Source organism: Myodes glareolus, chromosome 12, assembly GCF_982192425.1.
Source record: "Myodes glareolus chromosome 12, mMyoGla1.1, whole genome shotgun sequence".
Lineage (NCBI taxonomy): Eukaryota > Metazoa > Chordata > Mammalia > Rodentia > Cricetidae > Myodes > Myodes glareolus.
In genome coordinates, this window is record NC_142037.1 from 2,827,867 (window position 1) to 2,844,423 (window position 16,557).

Here is a 16,557-nt window from a genome sequence, read left to right on the forward strand (position 1 = left end):
TTTTCTCAGGGGCAGGGTCTGACTCTAGGCAACTCCAGGGGAGGGAGCTTCGGATGGAGGTTCCACCCGAACATTCCAACTCTGGATATATGGAGACCAGGGTGAGGCTGACACCCAAATTCACAACTCACGCCCATCTCACAACTTTGTTTATGGAGGAGAATTCTTGGATGTTTAACCCTATAAGATACACTCTTTGAGAAACATTAAAAAGGGAAGAGGAGTTTCTTAGTGACTTTCAGACGTGTCCTGTGAGCCACCGAATCCTACCTGTTCCCACTGTAAAGACACCTCCTTGTGACTCTGTTAGAAGCCCACACTGTCTAGGTGTGTTTCTCTCTCTGGAAGCACCTTCTAGTTTATACAGCCAACTTTGCTTCATACAGACCATTCCTGGAGCCCTTAGCCGGTGGTGAAGCCACAGCTCTTGGCCAGGTCTGAGTGGATTCCTAAGGGGAAGAGATCTCTTCAGGCTGCTGGGGAGGGGGGATGGTGCTGTGTCTCTGACTCCGTCTGCTGGTGACATCACATCAAGTTTATGAGGCTGTGGCTAAGTTAGTGGAGTGTGTCCCTCTCCCATATTGAGTTTTCTGACAGCTGCCCTTCTCAAGTCTCAGGGGAAAGGAACCACAAAGGGCAACAGAGAAAGGAACCAAACAATCAGTTCACCCACCTGGCCACCCAACTGAGTGAAATTTCCTAGACGGAGGAAACAAGGGGAACCTTGTGAAAGTCACCTGGCAACCAGAACAGACAGTAACTTAAAATGTGTGTGTGTGTGTGTGTGTGTGTGTGTGTTTGTGGGTGGGTGTTTTACCTGCAAGAATGGCTGTCTGGTGCCCATAGAGGACAGAAGAGGGCGATAGATCCACCTGGAACTGGAGTTAACTGTCACGTGGATGCGAGGAATCAAATCTGGGTCCTGTGGAAAAGCAACCAGTGCTTTTGGGCGCTGAGCCATCTCTTCAACCTGGACAGATATTTCCTTACAAAGCCCCTGCCTCTGCAGAGACAGACCCCCACCCTATACAAATCCTTCTGCATCAAGCCTGGTGCTGCAGGAGAGCCAGGCCACTTCACCTTCCAGAATTTGCTGCGTTGGCCGGCAGGGGGCGTTCCGTCACTTGGCTCCAGCCGTCAGGGTGCCCAGAACTCGCCCTTGACACAGGTAGCGGTTTCTTGGTAATTGACAGAGGTCTGGAAGGTTATAGGTGGATAAAGAACAACAACAACAAAATCTGGAAAGCATAAACATGGTCTAACTTCCGGCGAACAGATTTCTGAGCCTGTTCGAGTCACCGCGCGCCCAGACGCTTTGGTACTCCCTTCAAATTGTACAAAGGCAGTTGTGAGTGGAGTGTTTATTGGTGTCACAAGCTTTATAGTTTGATTGCACCGGAAAAGCTTTTATGGAATTTAGTCTAATCACGATCCTCTCCGGAATGAAGTTCTTGTAGCCACAGCAGAGCAGTCGGGAAGTGGGACGGGCTGTTTTTACTCCTTCCTTCAAGGTCCATTTATTCTCCCTGTTGGGACACCGCACTGAGCAAATAGACTGAATGGGAAGTACGGTACCTTCTCTTCAGAGTATTGCCCTAAGCTGCTGCTTCAGCTTCCGCTGTGCTTTGGGAAACCTCTTGCCACCTCTTTCTGCGGAAGTGATTTGCTTGTTTTTCTATTCTGATATCATCTAGAGCTTGGTTATTTCCTGTTTTAGCAATCTGGTTTCGACCACAGATAGGTGGAGTAGTTATAGTAGAAGTTAGAGGAGCCCTTCTGAACTGTGGTGGAGTGTGTTAGCTTGCCTAATTTTCCTGGTGATGTGCCTCAGTGGCCTTCAGTTTTCAGTAGGCCAGCAGGGCTGTCTGGCTACCTGCACTAAGAGGTTTGTCCTCATGCTGACTACAGATGATACACCCACACGTGGGAGTCCCACTCTTTTGGTGTCGAAGATAAGATGATTCATTCCTTTAGTGTCCTTAATGATTTTGGTGAGGAAAGTGGGCTTTCCTGGGCTACCTGACAGTTGCAAGAGGAAGAACTTTCTTAGTGAAAAAAATACAACTCAGAACCAGTTTGGGAGGCACCCATTCGTCGGTTCTCTCTCATTTCAAGGTTGCCCAGGCTGGCCTGGAAGTCGCTGTGTATCCAAGGATAGCTGAGAATGATCTGGAACTTCAGATTATCTGGTGTTCGCCTCCTGAATCCTGGGGTGGCAGGCGTGGGGCATCAGAGCCAGTTCTGCGTGATGCTGGAGAGCATGTGTGCTAAGCAGGGACCAGTGGAGCTGCATCCCTCACCCCATGCTCCCCGTTTTAGGATCCGTAGTGTAGCCACACCATTGTCATGGTTCCTGCTGGTGGCTAACGGGTAACATCCTCATTCAAGAACTGCTTTGTAGATGTAGTTCCCAGTGTTTGAAACCATGTTCTCCACCAATGTCACTGGGGCAAGGTGTGTAAGAATATCCTAAAATGTATACACCACAGCACAGTGCTTGTCATGTTAAAGGTAACCAGAATGGAAATTAAACACGTTGTTGTTGTTGTCTTCACACAAGGATGCAAGGTTCCTTATGTAACAGGCTTTCCAAACTTGGTAGGCCCCCAGACCTTAGCACAACAGACTCCATGATGGAAGTACCATTCAGGCCATAAAAGTCAGCATGAAGACCACACCTCTTCCCAAAACAAAAACAAAGGCCTAATCCATCAAAGTTCATAGTTCTGGGAAAGTCTGTAAATGTTCTAACCTTGCTTTTCAGCTTCTGTAGTTTCTTTCACTTCTAACTAACTGTTCTTGTTAACTAAAGTAGGTCAAACCAGGATATGGTTTTAATGCTTAAGAGCTGACCCTGAGAGAGGCTCAGGACTACACTGTGATCCTGAACACCCAGTGTAGTCACAGGCAGACTAACAACGGCTTGACAAAAATCATTGACCTGGTAGTCTTCTTTGGGGTACCTATCCCACAACACCAGACAAAACAGCCTTTGTTACTGTGCCTGGGAGGTGACACCATGGGCGAGTGTGTACCCCCTTATTAATGGGAATGTCATGGATTATGAATGCGTATTCATTTCTTGTCCCTTTTCTATTTGGAAACTTTCTAATTGCCTTGCTTTATTTCATTGTAGATGTCTGTTAGTGGGCTGTGTTTGTGTGATGTTTCCACTTCTTCTGGAACCCTGTGCTTTCTACCTGCTTCTAAACCCTGGCCGACTTCTTACCAAAGAACCTTTCTTCAGTTTGGATTTTATGTCTTGTCTTTTAAATGTTTTGAAATCTCAGTATCTCTTAGGTTGCGTCTCTGAAAGTCATGTGAGATGTATGGTCAGTTTAAAATGAATTAATAAGTAATTCTTTTTTTTCCCTAGGGATTGAACACAGGACTTGAGACAAGTATTCTACCACAGGGAGACAAATGTGATGTTGTACTTAATGGATTTCCATGTTTCTGAAGTGGTTCATTCTCAAGTTGGGCATCCAGAAAAGACACAAGGCTGGGAAAATCGCTCTTCAGGGTTGGAGACTCGCTTGGACTGGCCGAGGTGGTGAAGAAAGGGTTGCTACAGATCTCATACCACTTTCAAGGACTTGGGAGGACATTCTGGCCAAGACCTGGTTGAGAGGCAGCTCAAAGGTTAAGAGCACTTGCTGCTCTTGTGCAGACCCAGGTTCCCTTCCCAGCATTCCCACGGAGGCTCACACTCAGCTGCACCTCCAGCTCCAGAGCCTCTGACTCTTTTCTGGACTCCAGGGCAGCAGTCAGTCAAGCACACAAGGCAGACACACAGGCAGGCATCACACTCATACACAGAAAATGTGAAAACAATAAATACATCTTTTTAAAAAAAGGAACTCTAAAGTTTAAGATTTCAAAATACATGCAAAACTGGGAGAAATATACAGTTAATGCAACATTTACGTTTATTTTACTGATAAGCAAATATGTATCAATTTAGCAAGGCTAATCAGTAACTTAGTACCAGGCTATTGCTGTAGATTAGCTACTGCTTTTTAAAAAAGATTTATTTGTGTGTGGGGGGGGCGCAAGTGTTGTGGCTGTTCATGTGTAGGAAGGCATCAGGCTTCAATCTGCCTGCTCTTCAGAGGTAAGATCTCTTGAACCCAAGAGTCCTCCTGTTTCCCCGCTGCTTGGTGCAGAGACTACAGGTGTGCTGGAGACACCTGACTTGTTATGTTGGGTGCTGGGATCTGAACTTGAACTTATGATTAAGTACAGCAATTGCTTTTTGTTTGTTTGTTTGAGACAGGGTTTTTCTGTAGCTTTTGGAGTCTGTCCTGGAACTAGATCTTGTAGACCAAGCTGGCCTCGAACTCACAGAGATCCGCCTGCCTCTGCCTCTCGAGTGCTGGGATTAAAGGTGTGTGCCACCACCACCCGGCTGCAACTAATGACCTTAAATGCCTCCTGCCCAGCTAGGACTTTAACTATTTCCATCTGCAGGCTTTTCTTCCTCATTTCTGTACGAGGAGGCTGTAGTCGTTGCAGAGACTGAGAGTCTCAAACTGAGAAAACGCATTCCAACGTTGCACGTTGGAGATGCTGGGATATGGGTGGTCAGGGATCAGAGTCCATTGATGGTGCAGCTGCCAGGGATTTTCTGAAAACTCTTGCTAGGCATTGTGGGTCACCACAGTGGTCTGCGTTGTCACCAATTCTTCTCTTTCTCTCAGGGCTCAAAGAAACAGTGTGATTATGTTTCTCGGTTTTCACTTTGAAGTCATTGTCCCAAAAACGTTGTGCAAAAACACACATTGTGTGAGTGTGTTTACAAAACTTAAGACCAGCACGCTCTTGGAGAAATGATCAAGAAACTCAACTGGTTTATTTCAAGGATGTGTTGACCTCACAATGGAAACCAGGAGATGTGCTGCGTTGGGGAAGGGGTTTTGCTCTTGTTTCTACGGGAGGAGAAAAAGTATGGATACCATCAAAAATAATAAAGATTTGTTTTGAAAAGGAGAAACCCATTGAAACAGTGAATTGACAGCTCATCCACAACAATGACAACCATTCAGGTTGGGTAAGGAAAGACATATAGGGTTGGGGCAGGGTTCTGTTCTTATCTTTGCAGGAAAATTACACATCATCAAAAATTCAAGCGACCCTGGATGTTTGAATGCTGACAGAATGAAAAAGAACTATCCACTAAGGATCATCTAGAAAACAGAATATGGATTATGTATAAAGGTACTGGTTACACTTTACATGCACACGCACACACGTGTGCACACACACATCTATCTATCTATCTATCTATCTATCTATCTATCTATCTATCATCTATTAATATATTTAACTGGTTTTGGAGTTGGACAATGGCTCTGCACATCTCTAAATCCAAGTGTGTTGTTAAAAGAAATATTCAGAGTTTCTGTCTCATATCAGGAGCCATCTGGTATGGGACAGAAGGAAGACTTTAGGAAAAAATTTACTTTCTCCAATGCCTATTTTGTCTATATCATATTCTTCATTGTATATATGTTTATATGAATGATGTTTAAGTTTTCCATGATGAACAATAGATTTTCCTACAGATCCTTTTTCTGCAGTAATCTTTGAAGTTTCCAAGAAGAAGATGGGGCCCCACAGCAACTGCTCTACCTAGTTGAGATGACACCGTGATGCAGACAGCGCTACTACAAGACTGTTTTGGGTACCGGCTGCTGAAATGTGATGTAGGAGAGTCTTCTATCTACCTGTTGCTTTCATTGGTTAATTAATTAAGAAAACTGCCTGGCCTGATAGGTCAGAACATAGGTAGGCAGGGAAGACAGAACTGAATTCTGGGAGGAAGAAAGCAGGGTTAGAGAGCCGCCCACCATGAAGCTACCAGGTCAGACATGCTGAATCTTTCCTGGGAAGCCACGACCTCATGGTGGCATACAGATTATTAGAAATGGGTTGAGTCAAGATGTGAGAGTTAGCCAATAAGAGGCTGGAGATAACGGGGCAGGCAGTGTTTAAAAGAATACAGTTTCCATGTAATTATTTCAGGGGTAAGCTAGCCGGGATCCAGGCAGGAACGCAGCCCACTCGTTCCTTTTACAGAAATGGTGCACCTTCTCACATTCTGGCCAGAACTCCAAATGAGAACTTTGAAAAAAAAAAACCTATTGACTGCTCAGAAATTGTTTGCAACTGCATGAGACAGTGATTTTGGGATTTAACCACCACTTAATTTTTTTTGCAGGATCCCATTAAGAGAAAATTGCCCCATGGCAGTGAGAAGCAGTTCTAGAAGATGACTCCTCCATTCCAAAAAAGTTTGTCCATAGGGTTTGGGAACACTGTTTAGGGGTTGTTTATTATTACTTGTACTAGATAGAGGGTTGGGATGAAAACTATGTTTGTTAAAAAAAAATGGGGGGATAGTAATAGTAGGTAATAGAGTGAATACTTGTGAGCTATTATTCATAGATAATTTACATTGGTATAGTTTTTGTATATTGATACAAGTTCAAATTATATTTGTTACTTTTGATTACATTATTTGTACATTTATATGAAATTCTTTTGTCAGATTGTATATATGCATGTTTCTACCTTGGTTTAGGACATTTTGTATATTGATACAACTTTTAGGCTATATTTTCATATTGCAATATATATTACTCCTACCTCTGATCAAGATACAGGTATTAAGGTCAAGATACCAGTATTAGGTCAATAGTTGTTCATGTTTGTTGTACATACAGTCAGATCAATGTTGGGAGAGAGGGGCCCTTTGTTCTGTCCCAGCTGCCCAGCTAGCTTACACCCGAAATAATCACACAAAAACTATTCATTTAAACACTGCCTGGCCCATTAGCTCTAACTTCTTATTGGCTCTTACATATTAGTTTAACCCATCTCCATTAATGTATATAACCACGTGACTGTGGCTTATCGGCAAGATTCTAACCAGCATCCGTCTCAGGCAGGAGAACCATGGTGTCTGCCACTCTGTCTTTCTTTCCAGCATTCAGTTCTGTCTTCTCCACCTACTTAAGTTCTGCCCTATCAAAAGGCCAAGGCAGTTTCTTTATTCAACCAATGAAAACAACATAAACAGAAGGACCTCATATACCAGATCAACTAGGTTCTTTAGATACATAGAGATAGGTATTCTTCAACCACTTCAAGGATCTGTGGAACATGGCATTTAAATAATTTAGGGCTCTGTTGAATGAGACATGATTGCTTCTGACAGCACCAATCTATTTCCGAGAGAATGTTGAGCACTGAAGACACTCCACTTGGAGCTTATTTTCTTCTTGGCAAAACTGGCCTTTGGACAAGAAACTGACAATGCCTCAAGCACTGACAAGTTACATGATATCCAGAAATGGATAAGCAAGACTGTTAAATCTTGCCAAGACAGGGTAAGATGGTTTTGAAAATTTTTCTGCCTTTGAAAATGGTCTGTAAGTTACACGAGGCCTTAGCCAAAGTTGGTTGCTCCAATCTTGCAAATGAGACTTTGGGTGATTGCTCAGGTAGCTAATTGTCTCCATCATATATTGCTTTCTTTGGAAGCTACTTGATTGTACTTCCTGCCTGCTCAAGTAATATTATCTCTCTTCTCAGGCCTTTGATGGGGTTGAAGATTAGATAGTCGTAGTTACTGTACTCTTAGGATCTAGTCAAGCCATTTCCTATACAAGACTTAGACTCCAGGATAGAATGTTAAAACATTTAGCATATGTTGCTTAATATTGTTTATGCTGTTTGTAATTCTAATTATACTTGATATCTGTTCCTAGTGTCTGTAGTTTTGTATTGGATTTCGAACTCTTATTTAAACAAAAAGGGGGAGGTGCTGTGGGAGCACATTCTGCTCCTTCAGCCAATAGCCTTTAAGATATCAGCTCACTGGGGTGTGGTCTCTGATACTTTAAAAAGCAACAGGAACCGGGTGCTCTCTTTCTTGCTTCTGGCTGCTAGACTCTTCCTGTTTGCGATGAGAGGACTGCTGTTTGGGACAGTAATCTGTAAGTTTTTCCCCTCAAATAAATAACCCTTTTTATTATCCATAGTTACAAATAGGTATGGCTCGTACAGAAGACCTGAGTTTGGTTGCAGTGCCCATATAACTAGCTCACAACTGCTGTCACTCTCGCTCTAGGGGATCTGACACCCTCTTCTGCCCTTGAGGGAAGCATGTGGTGCACAGACTTACAAGCAAAATACTCATACACATAAAACAAATAGGTAAGATTAAAAATGTGATTTACTTTTGATTTTCCAATGTGTCTACACTGAATGTTTGTTGTTTCTCTAATTAAAAATTAATGCTCTCTAAACTGTCAACTTCTTAAGCCAGACATTCCATGATCTTTTACAGTTCTAGGTGCCCCTACTTTCTGGAACAATATCATAGAGAATTTTGGGCTCCTCCAGTACTATTAAGAATCCCAAGGTTTTCTCAGAGGATTTTTTTGCTTGTTTAATTGATGAAATCTACTTCTTTCTCCCCAGACCCTACCTTTAAATAGCTGTAATTTTCTCTTTATTGCTTTTGGATGGCTTCCTGGTAAATCCAACATCCAGGGAGCCAATATTTTAGACTCAATATTTTCTACAAGAGTCTATATCGTTAGCTCTTCCTTTGGTTTCTATTATTTCTTCTTAGGAAGAACAGTGAGCTGGGGAGGCAGCTCAGCGGTTAAGAGCTCTGGTTGCTCTTCAAGGGACCCGAGCTCCCTCCCAAGCACCCACGTGTGGTTTGGAATCATCTATACTTCAGTTCCGGAGTATCTGTTGCCTTTTTCTGGCTTCTGAGGGTGCTGCATGTACGTGGTACACAGATATACATAGGGTACAACACCTATATGTATATAGTAAAATCTTAAAAAAAAAAGACACAGGCTGACATTACTAGCACGAGCTGTGTGTAAAAATAGTGCTGGTGTCATAGAGAAACCTTTTAAGCTATGGGATTTCATGGTGAACCATAGGTACAGTGTCAGCTACAGAAAGGCTTGTACTCACCAAGGACTGCAGTACCGAGGGACAAGGCGGTTTGTTAAGCAATTATAAGCAAGTGAAAGACTGGAGGTTTTTCCCAAAGTGCCTTGCTCCATCAGCTTCCTGACTGAATGAGAAATAAAGCCACATTTCTCAAAAGAATTGGATGATGATTCCATTGCAGCTGTGAAACCGTGAGCGTGAAATGAGTCGTTTTTAAGCAAGGAGCTACGCTTGCTTCCAGATCACACACACTTTCACGGTGTGGGATAGTTGTACACTATGCGAAGGTGGATTGCTGTGATTGGTGTAATAAAAAGCTGAACAGCCAATAGCTAGGCAGAAGGTCTAGGCGGGAATTCCAGGAAGAGAGAGGAAGTTGGAGGAGGAATCTAGTGTGTAAGAGAGACGTGGAGACAGAGGAAGCAGGATGTGGCAGTACGTAGACAAACAGAAATGGGCTAAGTTGTGAGCTGGTTAAAAGCAAACCTAAGTAAGGTCAAGCTTCCATAGTTAGTAAGTCTTCATGTCATTACTTAGGAGCTGACTGGCGGGACGGAAAAGGACTCGCTACAGCTTCGCCCCGTGACACATAGAGAGATGAGCTTCAAGAAGGTTAAAGGGCAGAAAGAGATACAGCTGCAGCGCAAGCTCGTTATCCTAGGAGACGTTTCCCCAGTTTCCTTTGCTGAGTGGCAGCTTCAGTTTAGCTGAGAGGTCCTCAGGAGAGTGGTCCGTGTATATTCTCCTGTGTCCCCCAGTTTAGCTGAGAGGTCCTCAGGAGAGTGGTCCGTGTATATTCTCCTGTGTCCCCCAGTTTAGCTGAGAGGTCCTCAGGAGAGTGGTCCGTGTATATTCTCCTGTGTTCCCCAGTTTAGCTGAGAGGTCCTCAGGAGAGTAGTCCTTGTATATTCTGTGTTCCCCAGTTTAGCTGAGAGGTCCTCAGGAGAGTGGTCCGTGTATATTCTCCTGTGTTCCCCAGTTTAGCTGAGAGGTCCTCAGGAGAATGGCCGGGGTATATTCTCCTGTGTCCCTCAGAACTGACCTTGTTTAGGACATGAGGTTAGGAAGGGGCTGGTTTTCATGGTGATGAATGAATTCAAGGAGATGTCTCTCCTTCAGTCTCAAAGAATCAGGGGTGGGGGATGGGGGTCGGGGTGAAGGCCATTCCTTCTGAGTAGTAACATTCCTGAGAGCCAGCCCTCTACTCATTGCTAAGGTGGGAATTTCTGTGGCATGCAGATCTTTCTTAGGTGGGAATATGAAAATATGGGATGTTTCTATTTAGTTTGAACAGATGCCTTTCAGCTAACTCGATCATTTTTCCTTTTGCTCCCTGTCTCCTTTCTGTCTTTCTTTCATGGGATCTTGTTGTGTAGCCCAGGTTGATTCAGGAGCACCATGTAGTACATGAGCCTTCTGTGGATCTTACTTCTCCATGAGGCTGGTTGGTGTCTCAGTTAGGTTTCTATTGCCGTGATAGACACCATGACCAAAAGCAGCTTAGGGAGGACAGGGTCTGTTTCAGTTTACAGCTCCCAGGTCACACCCCATCACAGAGGGGAGCCAGGACAGGAGCTCAAGGCAAGAGCTGGTTTGCTGCTTATGGCTTGCTCATTTTCTTTCTTATGCAGCCCAGGACTATAAACCCAGGGATTGCATTTCCCACAGCAAGTTGGGTACCCTACATCAATCACCAATTAAAAAAATGCCCCACAATTTACTTACATGTCATTGGATGGAGGCATTCTCACAACCAAGGTTTTTCTTCTGAAATAACTGTAATTTGTGTGAAATTGACAAAAGAACTAACTAGAGCAGTTGGCTCTTTCAGAATTCCTCACATCAGCCTGAATTCACTGGCATTTTGCCTTGGACTAGTCTCCTGCCAAGACTCTTTGGTCAGCCCAGTCAATCCTGCCCAGAACCCGCCTTTCCCTTTTTCTGTTATTCTGTACCTGGCCTCCGCATTTAATGCTCTGCCCTAATTTGTGAGGGAGGCCACAACAGGAGTGCTGGGAAGGGGTTCTGAAGTGAGTGAGGCATCCTGGTAAATCCTGCAGCCCTGAGGCATGATGGAGCATTTGATACTGATTCACGTGTTGTACAGCCGCTGTGGTTAGGGAAGCTTTATGACAGCAATTTCAAAAGCCTTGGGAACCAGTTAGAATGTGAGTGATGGGGGAAACCATCTCTCTCTGTCTCTCTGTCTCTCTCTGTCTCTCTGTCTCTCTCTCTCTGGTTGGGTTCGCATCCTCCTCCAAGTTCTTTACGTTTTTAATTTTAATTATTTTCCAAGACAAGCTCTCATCTAACCCAGGCTGGCCTGTAGACTGGGGATGGCCGTGAACTTGTGATCCTGTATCTATCTCCCAAATGCAACACACTGTCACACCCAAAGAGAGAAAATAGGAGAAGATAATCGAGGAGTGGAGGGGATGCCAGCTAGACATGGAGGAAGTCACACAGACAGAATGAAAGAAAGGTAAAAAGAAAAACTACATGGCAAAATGTAACATGAGGGGGCCGCCTTGTTGGGGTATCTGTCCCGCTCAGTACCCCACAGTCGGCAAGCCCCAAAGAAAAATCACACACAGGACTCCAAAAGATTATAAACTGATTGGCCCATTAGGTCAGGCTACTTATTAGCTCTTATAACTTATGTTACCCCATTATCCTTATCTATGTTAGCACATGGCTCCGTACCTTTCTCAGCAGGGCAAGTTACATGCTGTCTCTTAGGTGGTCTGCACAGGAGTGGCTGAGGAACCTTTCTCCTCCCTAGCCTTATCCTATTCTCATTACTCCGCCTCTACTTCCTGTCTGGTTGACCCGCCTATACTTCCTGCCTGGCCAATCAGCGTTTTATTAAAATACATGATTGACAGAATACAGATAATTCTCCCGCACCAGCAAAACATAGATTAATAAAAGCAGGTTAATATAAATTATAAGAGCTAGTGGGACAAGCCTAAGCTAAGGCTGAACGTTCACAATTAATAATACATTTTCATGTCACTATTTGGTAGCTGGCTGGTGGGCCAGCGAAAGACTCCCTGCAACCCTTGGTCCCACCCATGTGTCGTCCTCAACATATGGGTTGCAAGCCCTTTGAGAGTCACATAATAGATATTTTCATTATGATTCATAACAGTAGCAAAATTACAGTTGTAAAGTAGCAGCAAAATAATTTTATGGTTGGGGGGTCATCACAACATGAGGAACTGTATTAAAGAGTCACAGCATTAGGAGGAGAGAAAGAGATACATTTTAAAATATTAGTTATCACCTTTTAGAAGGGTTTAAAAAGAGAAAGAAAGAATGAAAGAAAGAGAGAGAAAAGAGAGAAAGGAAGGGAAGGAAGAAAAGAAAGAAGGAAGGAAGAAGAGAGAGAGAGAGAGAGAGAGAGAGAGAGAGAGAGAGAGTCCCTGAAGCTCTGCCATTCTGGGACTGAGAACTTCAGTACAGTGTCCTCTGAGATGCTCTGGTGTGGAGAAGGAATGATTGCTGTGAGCTAAGTGTTAGGAAATCCATCCGCCGTATTGTTCCCGGATATTTGTGGCGGATGCTGGAGCGTGCACACCTCCTCAGGAAATTCTACTTACTTCATTCCTCACTGCAGATGCTGGGGCCTTGGGACTGTTTCCCCATAACCTCACACACTCTGAGAACTGCTCTTGAACCATTTATAACTTGCTCTGAGGCTGAGGATTCTGTACCTTTTCATACCTTCCCTCTCATGTAGGTGTAACCCTTGGGAAACACTAGGTAGGGCGCTCAGTTCCAAGCAGAGTTTGTGATGCCAGCAGGTCACAAGTTCCTTGCTAGATGCCAAGTGAGAGGTGGAGAAAGTTTTTCCAGTTGTTTCCCCAGGCTAAGCACAAAAGCTTAGTTTCTCTTCATCGACCAAAGGCCTCTGTGCGTCTTTTGAAGTGGAGGTCGTTGAAGCGTTGGAAATCTGGGTCAAGCCCTCTCCAGAACCCACACTCTGGTTCTGTGACCCTTCGATGACCTTCCCAGGCTGTGACAGCTTGTTCCAGTCTCCCAGACAGCGCACATACCCGATTGTATCAAAGTATCTTTTCTAGTGCTCTGCTCTTGGCAAACACTGAACCCACTCCAACAAAGCCTTGAATCTCCTGAGATCACCCCTCACTTCCTCCCCTTCTGGGACACTCCAGCTGAAGGGACAGGAAAAAGAGGAGCATGGCTTCCACACAAAAGACCCACCAGAGGGTCTGCGGCAGCTTTCTGCGTGATCTGCTCTTGGACATATATCATGGGAAGTCTTCACCCACAGTTCCCTCCCGTACGCTCATATTTTAGGCCTCCATTTAAAAGCCAGCAACTCAGCGCAGCCTGCTTTGAAACAGGTCCTGCACCCTCGTGTTCCTGCATATTTAAAATCTTTTTTTTAAATAGCCAGACTCTCTACAATAAAACCATAATTCTTTTGAAGGAAGAAGTCATGATTTCTTTATCTCTGTACTACACTGTAATTAATCAATAGAAATTTGTCAGATACACAAATTATCTTGAATGTCATTTAGAGGCAAGATCTCTGTGATGTGTGATACATTGTATACAGGACCTGAGAGTGCAAAGCCGGGAAGCAGACAGACACCTGGAGGTAGGCTCTGCCAGTTCGGAGGAGGATTAGGTCATGAGGCTGAAATGCCTGGGCAGCTTTTCTGGAAGGTTCTGACTGTGTTGGTAAAGACTGGCGGTGGCCAGGGATTAGATGGCGGGAAAAGGCACTCTACACTGTGGGAATAGTGAAAAGTCACTCAAAAGAGCAGTCAACAGACAAATTCAGCTGCAACAGCAAGATTAGCACTGATGCAATATTGTTCTGAATTTATTGTTTTGTTCTAATTTGTCAGTTGACCCAACAAGGGTATATTATGGTATATTTCCCCTCTAAGTCAGGGTCAAGTCAAATGCCCAGTATTGAATTTGACTTGACCCTGAATTAGAGGGGAAATATACCATAATAATAGTGTCTCTTAAACCTGGAACATTTCCATAGCCTTTTGGTAAAGAAGGATATGTTTGTTTGATTTTTTTAAGACTTATTTTTATTTCATGTGTCTAGGTGTTTGGGCTGCATGTCCGGCAGTGCTCACAGAAGACAGTGTTGGATCCCCTGGAACTGGGGTTAAAGACCATTGTGAACCATCACACAGGTCCTGGGAATGGAACTGGGGTTCTCTGGAAGAGTGGGCAGTGCCCTTAACTGATGAGCCATCTTTGTATCCCATTGGCAAAGAAGTTTTAAAAAGGGAGACTCAGTCATTTATAGTGGGATATGCTTGTAACCTCAGCACTTGGGGAGCAGAGGCAGGAGGGTTGCTGTGAGTTTGAGACCAGTCTTAAGTTGGTTCACAGAGCAAGTTCTAGGTAAACCAGGACTACACAGTTGTCGCAAACCAAAGCAAACCAACAACCCCTCAGCCCTAAATGGGGCATCTACATCTTCTGCTCCAGTGCCGTGGGACACCATGGGAAACTTGGCGGAAAGTGTAAGGTGAGAAGGGACTAGGGAGTGGGAGAAGGTAACAGGGATAAACCTGGTCATGAACAATAAAAACAAAATGGAAAAACAAAACAACCCACCTGTCTCACCAAAAGAAGATCCCCTCCCCTCTTAAGTAGCCCTTTTAAAAAAGGTTTATTGATTTTTATTTTATGTGTATGAATATTTTACCTGCATGTACTTATGCATACCTGGTACCCACACAGACCAGACGAGGGCATCAGATCCCCTGGGACTGGAGTTACAGATGATTCTGAGCTGCCGTGTGGATGCTGGAAACCGACCGTGGGTCCTCTGTAACCACTGTCACTGCTAACCCCCGTGCCACCTCCCCAGCCTGGGCTCTTTACCTTTTATTCCGCAGTTTTAGATTCAGTGCTAAACTGAGAGGAAAGTGCTGATACAGCCTTCCCCATTATCAGCACATCCCACCGGAGTGGGACATTTGTTACAACTGATGAGCTTTTGTTGCTGTAGCCATCTAAGGCAGGACTCACTCTTGGTGTCCCATGTGATTCTGGTGAATGTGTGATGATGTCAATCATTGTATTGTTTGCAATCAACTCGCGGCTTAGAAATCCTCCCCTCTGTTTTCCCGCTTCTCCACAAGCTAGCCCATAACCGCTGATGTATTTAATATTACCTTAGTTTTGCCTTTCCCCAGAACGTAACAGAGTTGAAATCATATAGTACTTTGCTTTTTCAGATGGGCTTTTTTTTTTTCACTCAGTGATATGCATTTAAAAATTCCCTGTGTTTTCCATAACTTGGTGGATCATTTCTTTTTATGTCAATGTACCACAGTTAATTTCTTAAGAGTGTCTTGATTTCTTGCAAGTGTTGACGGTTATAAATAAAGTAGCTTGTGTTGGCTAATCTTGATTGTCAACTTAATCAGATTGAGGAATACCAAAGAGATTAGTAGAAGGTATGTCTAGCGGTGTCTGTGAGGGCATTTCCAGAGACTCTTAAGTTGAGGCTCTGACCTACTGGAAGGAATAATCCCTTGATGGATTCATAATCTGGAGGAAAAAAGGAAGTGGGGCATTCGTACTTGCAGAAGAAGGTTACTGAAGGTGTGTCCTCGGGTTCTATAGCTTTTCGGGACTCCATTCTGCTGTGATCTGCTTCCTGTCAATCATGAAGTCCTAGCCACCTCATCTACCTGCTCCTACGACTGTCTTTTGTTGACTGAGTCCAGAACCAACAGCGGCAAAGACTGTAAAGACGGTCTCTGAAATTGTGGACAAAATAACTCTCCTCCCTTAGGTGTTGGCATGGGCACTTTGGCCTCTTGTGCACACTGCTGCAAACACTTACGTGCAGGTCCTATGCAGACATAAGCTGTAGACACACTTCCTGCTTACCTGAGTGAACACCAGAGTTCCACTGCTTGATCACAAGGCAACGTGCTTGGTTTTGTAGGACATCTTGCTTTATTTTGTTTTTGTGGCAGGACCTTGCTAAGAAGCTCAGACTAGCCAGGACTGTGGCATCCTTCTGCTGGGGTTATAAACATGCACCATTATTCCCAGAATTTTTCATTCTTATTAACATACAGTAATGGTACCTGCCATGGGTACATGTGAGAACAGCATGCCCTGATCAGGGGGTGGGGGCAGCATTTTTTGGGGCCTTTGAACTTCTCACTTCTAGTTCATCATATAATATTTTGTAGGTAACGGGAGCTGTAGTCACCTGACTCCTGAGATCAGCTAACACTGGTCTAGAAGAGACAACAGGGGCTTTTAAAGATTTTTTTTTATCCACTTTCCACTAAAAGGCTTCATTACATGGATAATTTGATGCTAACTTCTGAGTGTCTTAAATATTTGGAAAGACATCTAAAAATACTAAAAACAGCAGAGTTTAAAACAAGACAAGTCATCTAATATGGGTAAGGAAAGGAATGCCAAAACGGCACGTGGTTTTTAATTGATGATCTCAGTGTTAAGGGTGGGCTAAATTGCCTGAATTGCTGGCCCCCCAAACAATAAAAGTTATTACTCCTGCCCTTGGTTGCATGCCAGAACCAGATGCTGAGA

General features: G+C 44.0%; 1 long non-coding RNA gene across 1 annotated transcript; it reads left to right on the forward strand.

The window, feature by feature from the left end:
* Positions 1–7,947: 7,947 nt before the first annotated feature.
* Positions 7,948–15,388, forward strand: LOC125401365 (uncharacterized). Its single transcript, XR_007232329.3, has 3 exons — positions 7,948–8,000; positions 8,135–8,220; positions 14,072–15,388. It is a non-coding gene; the product is annotated as an uncharacterized LOC125401365 (long non-coding RNA).
* Positions 15,389–16,557: the final 1,169 nt, after the last annotated feature.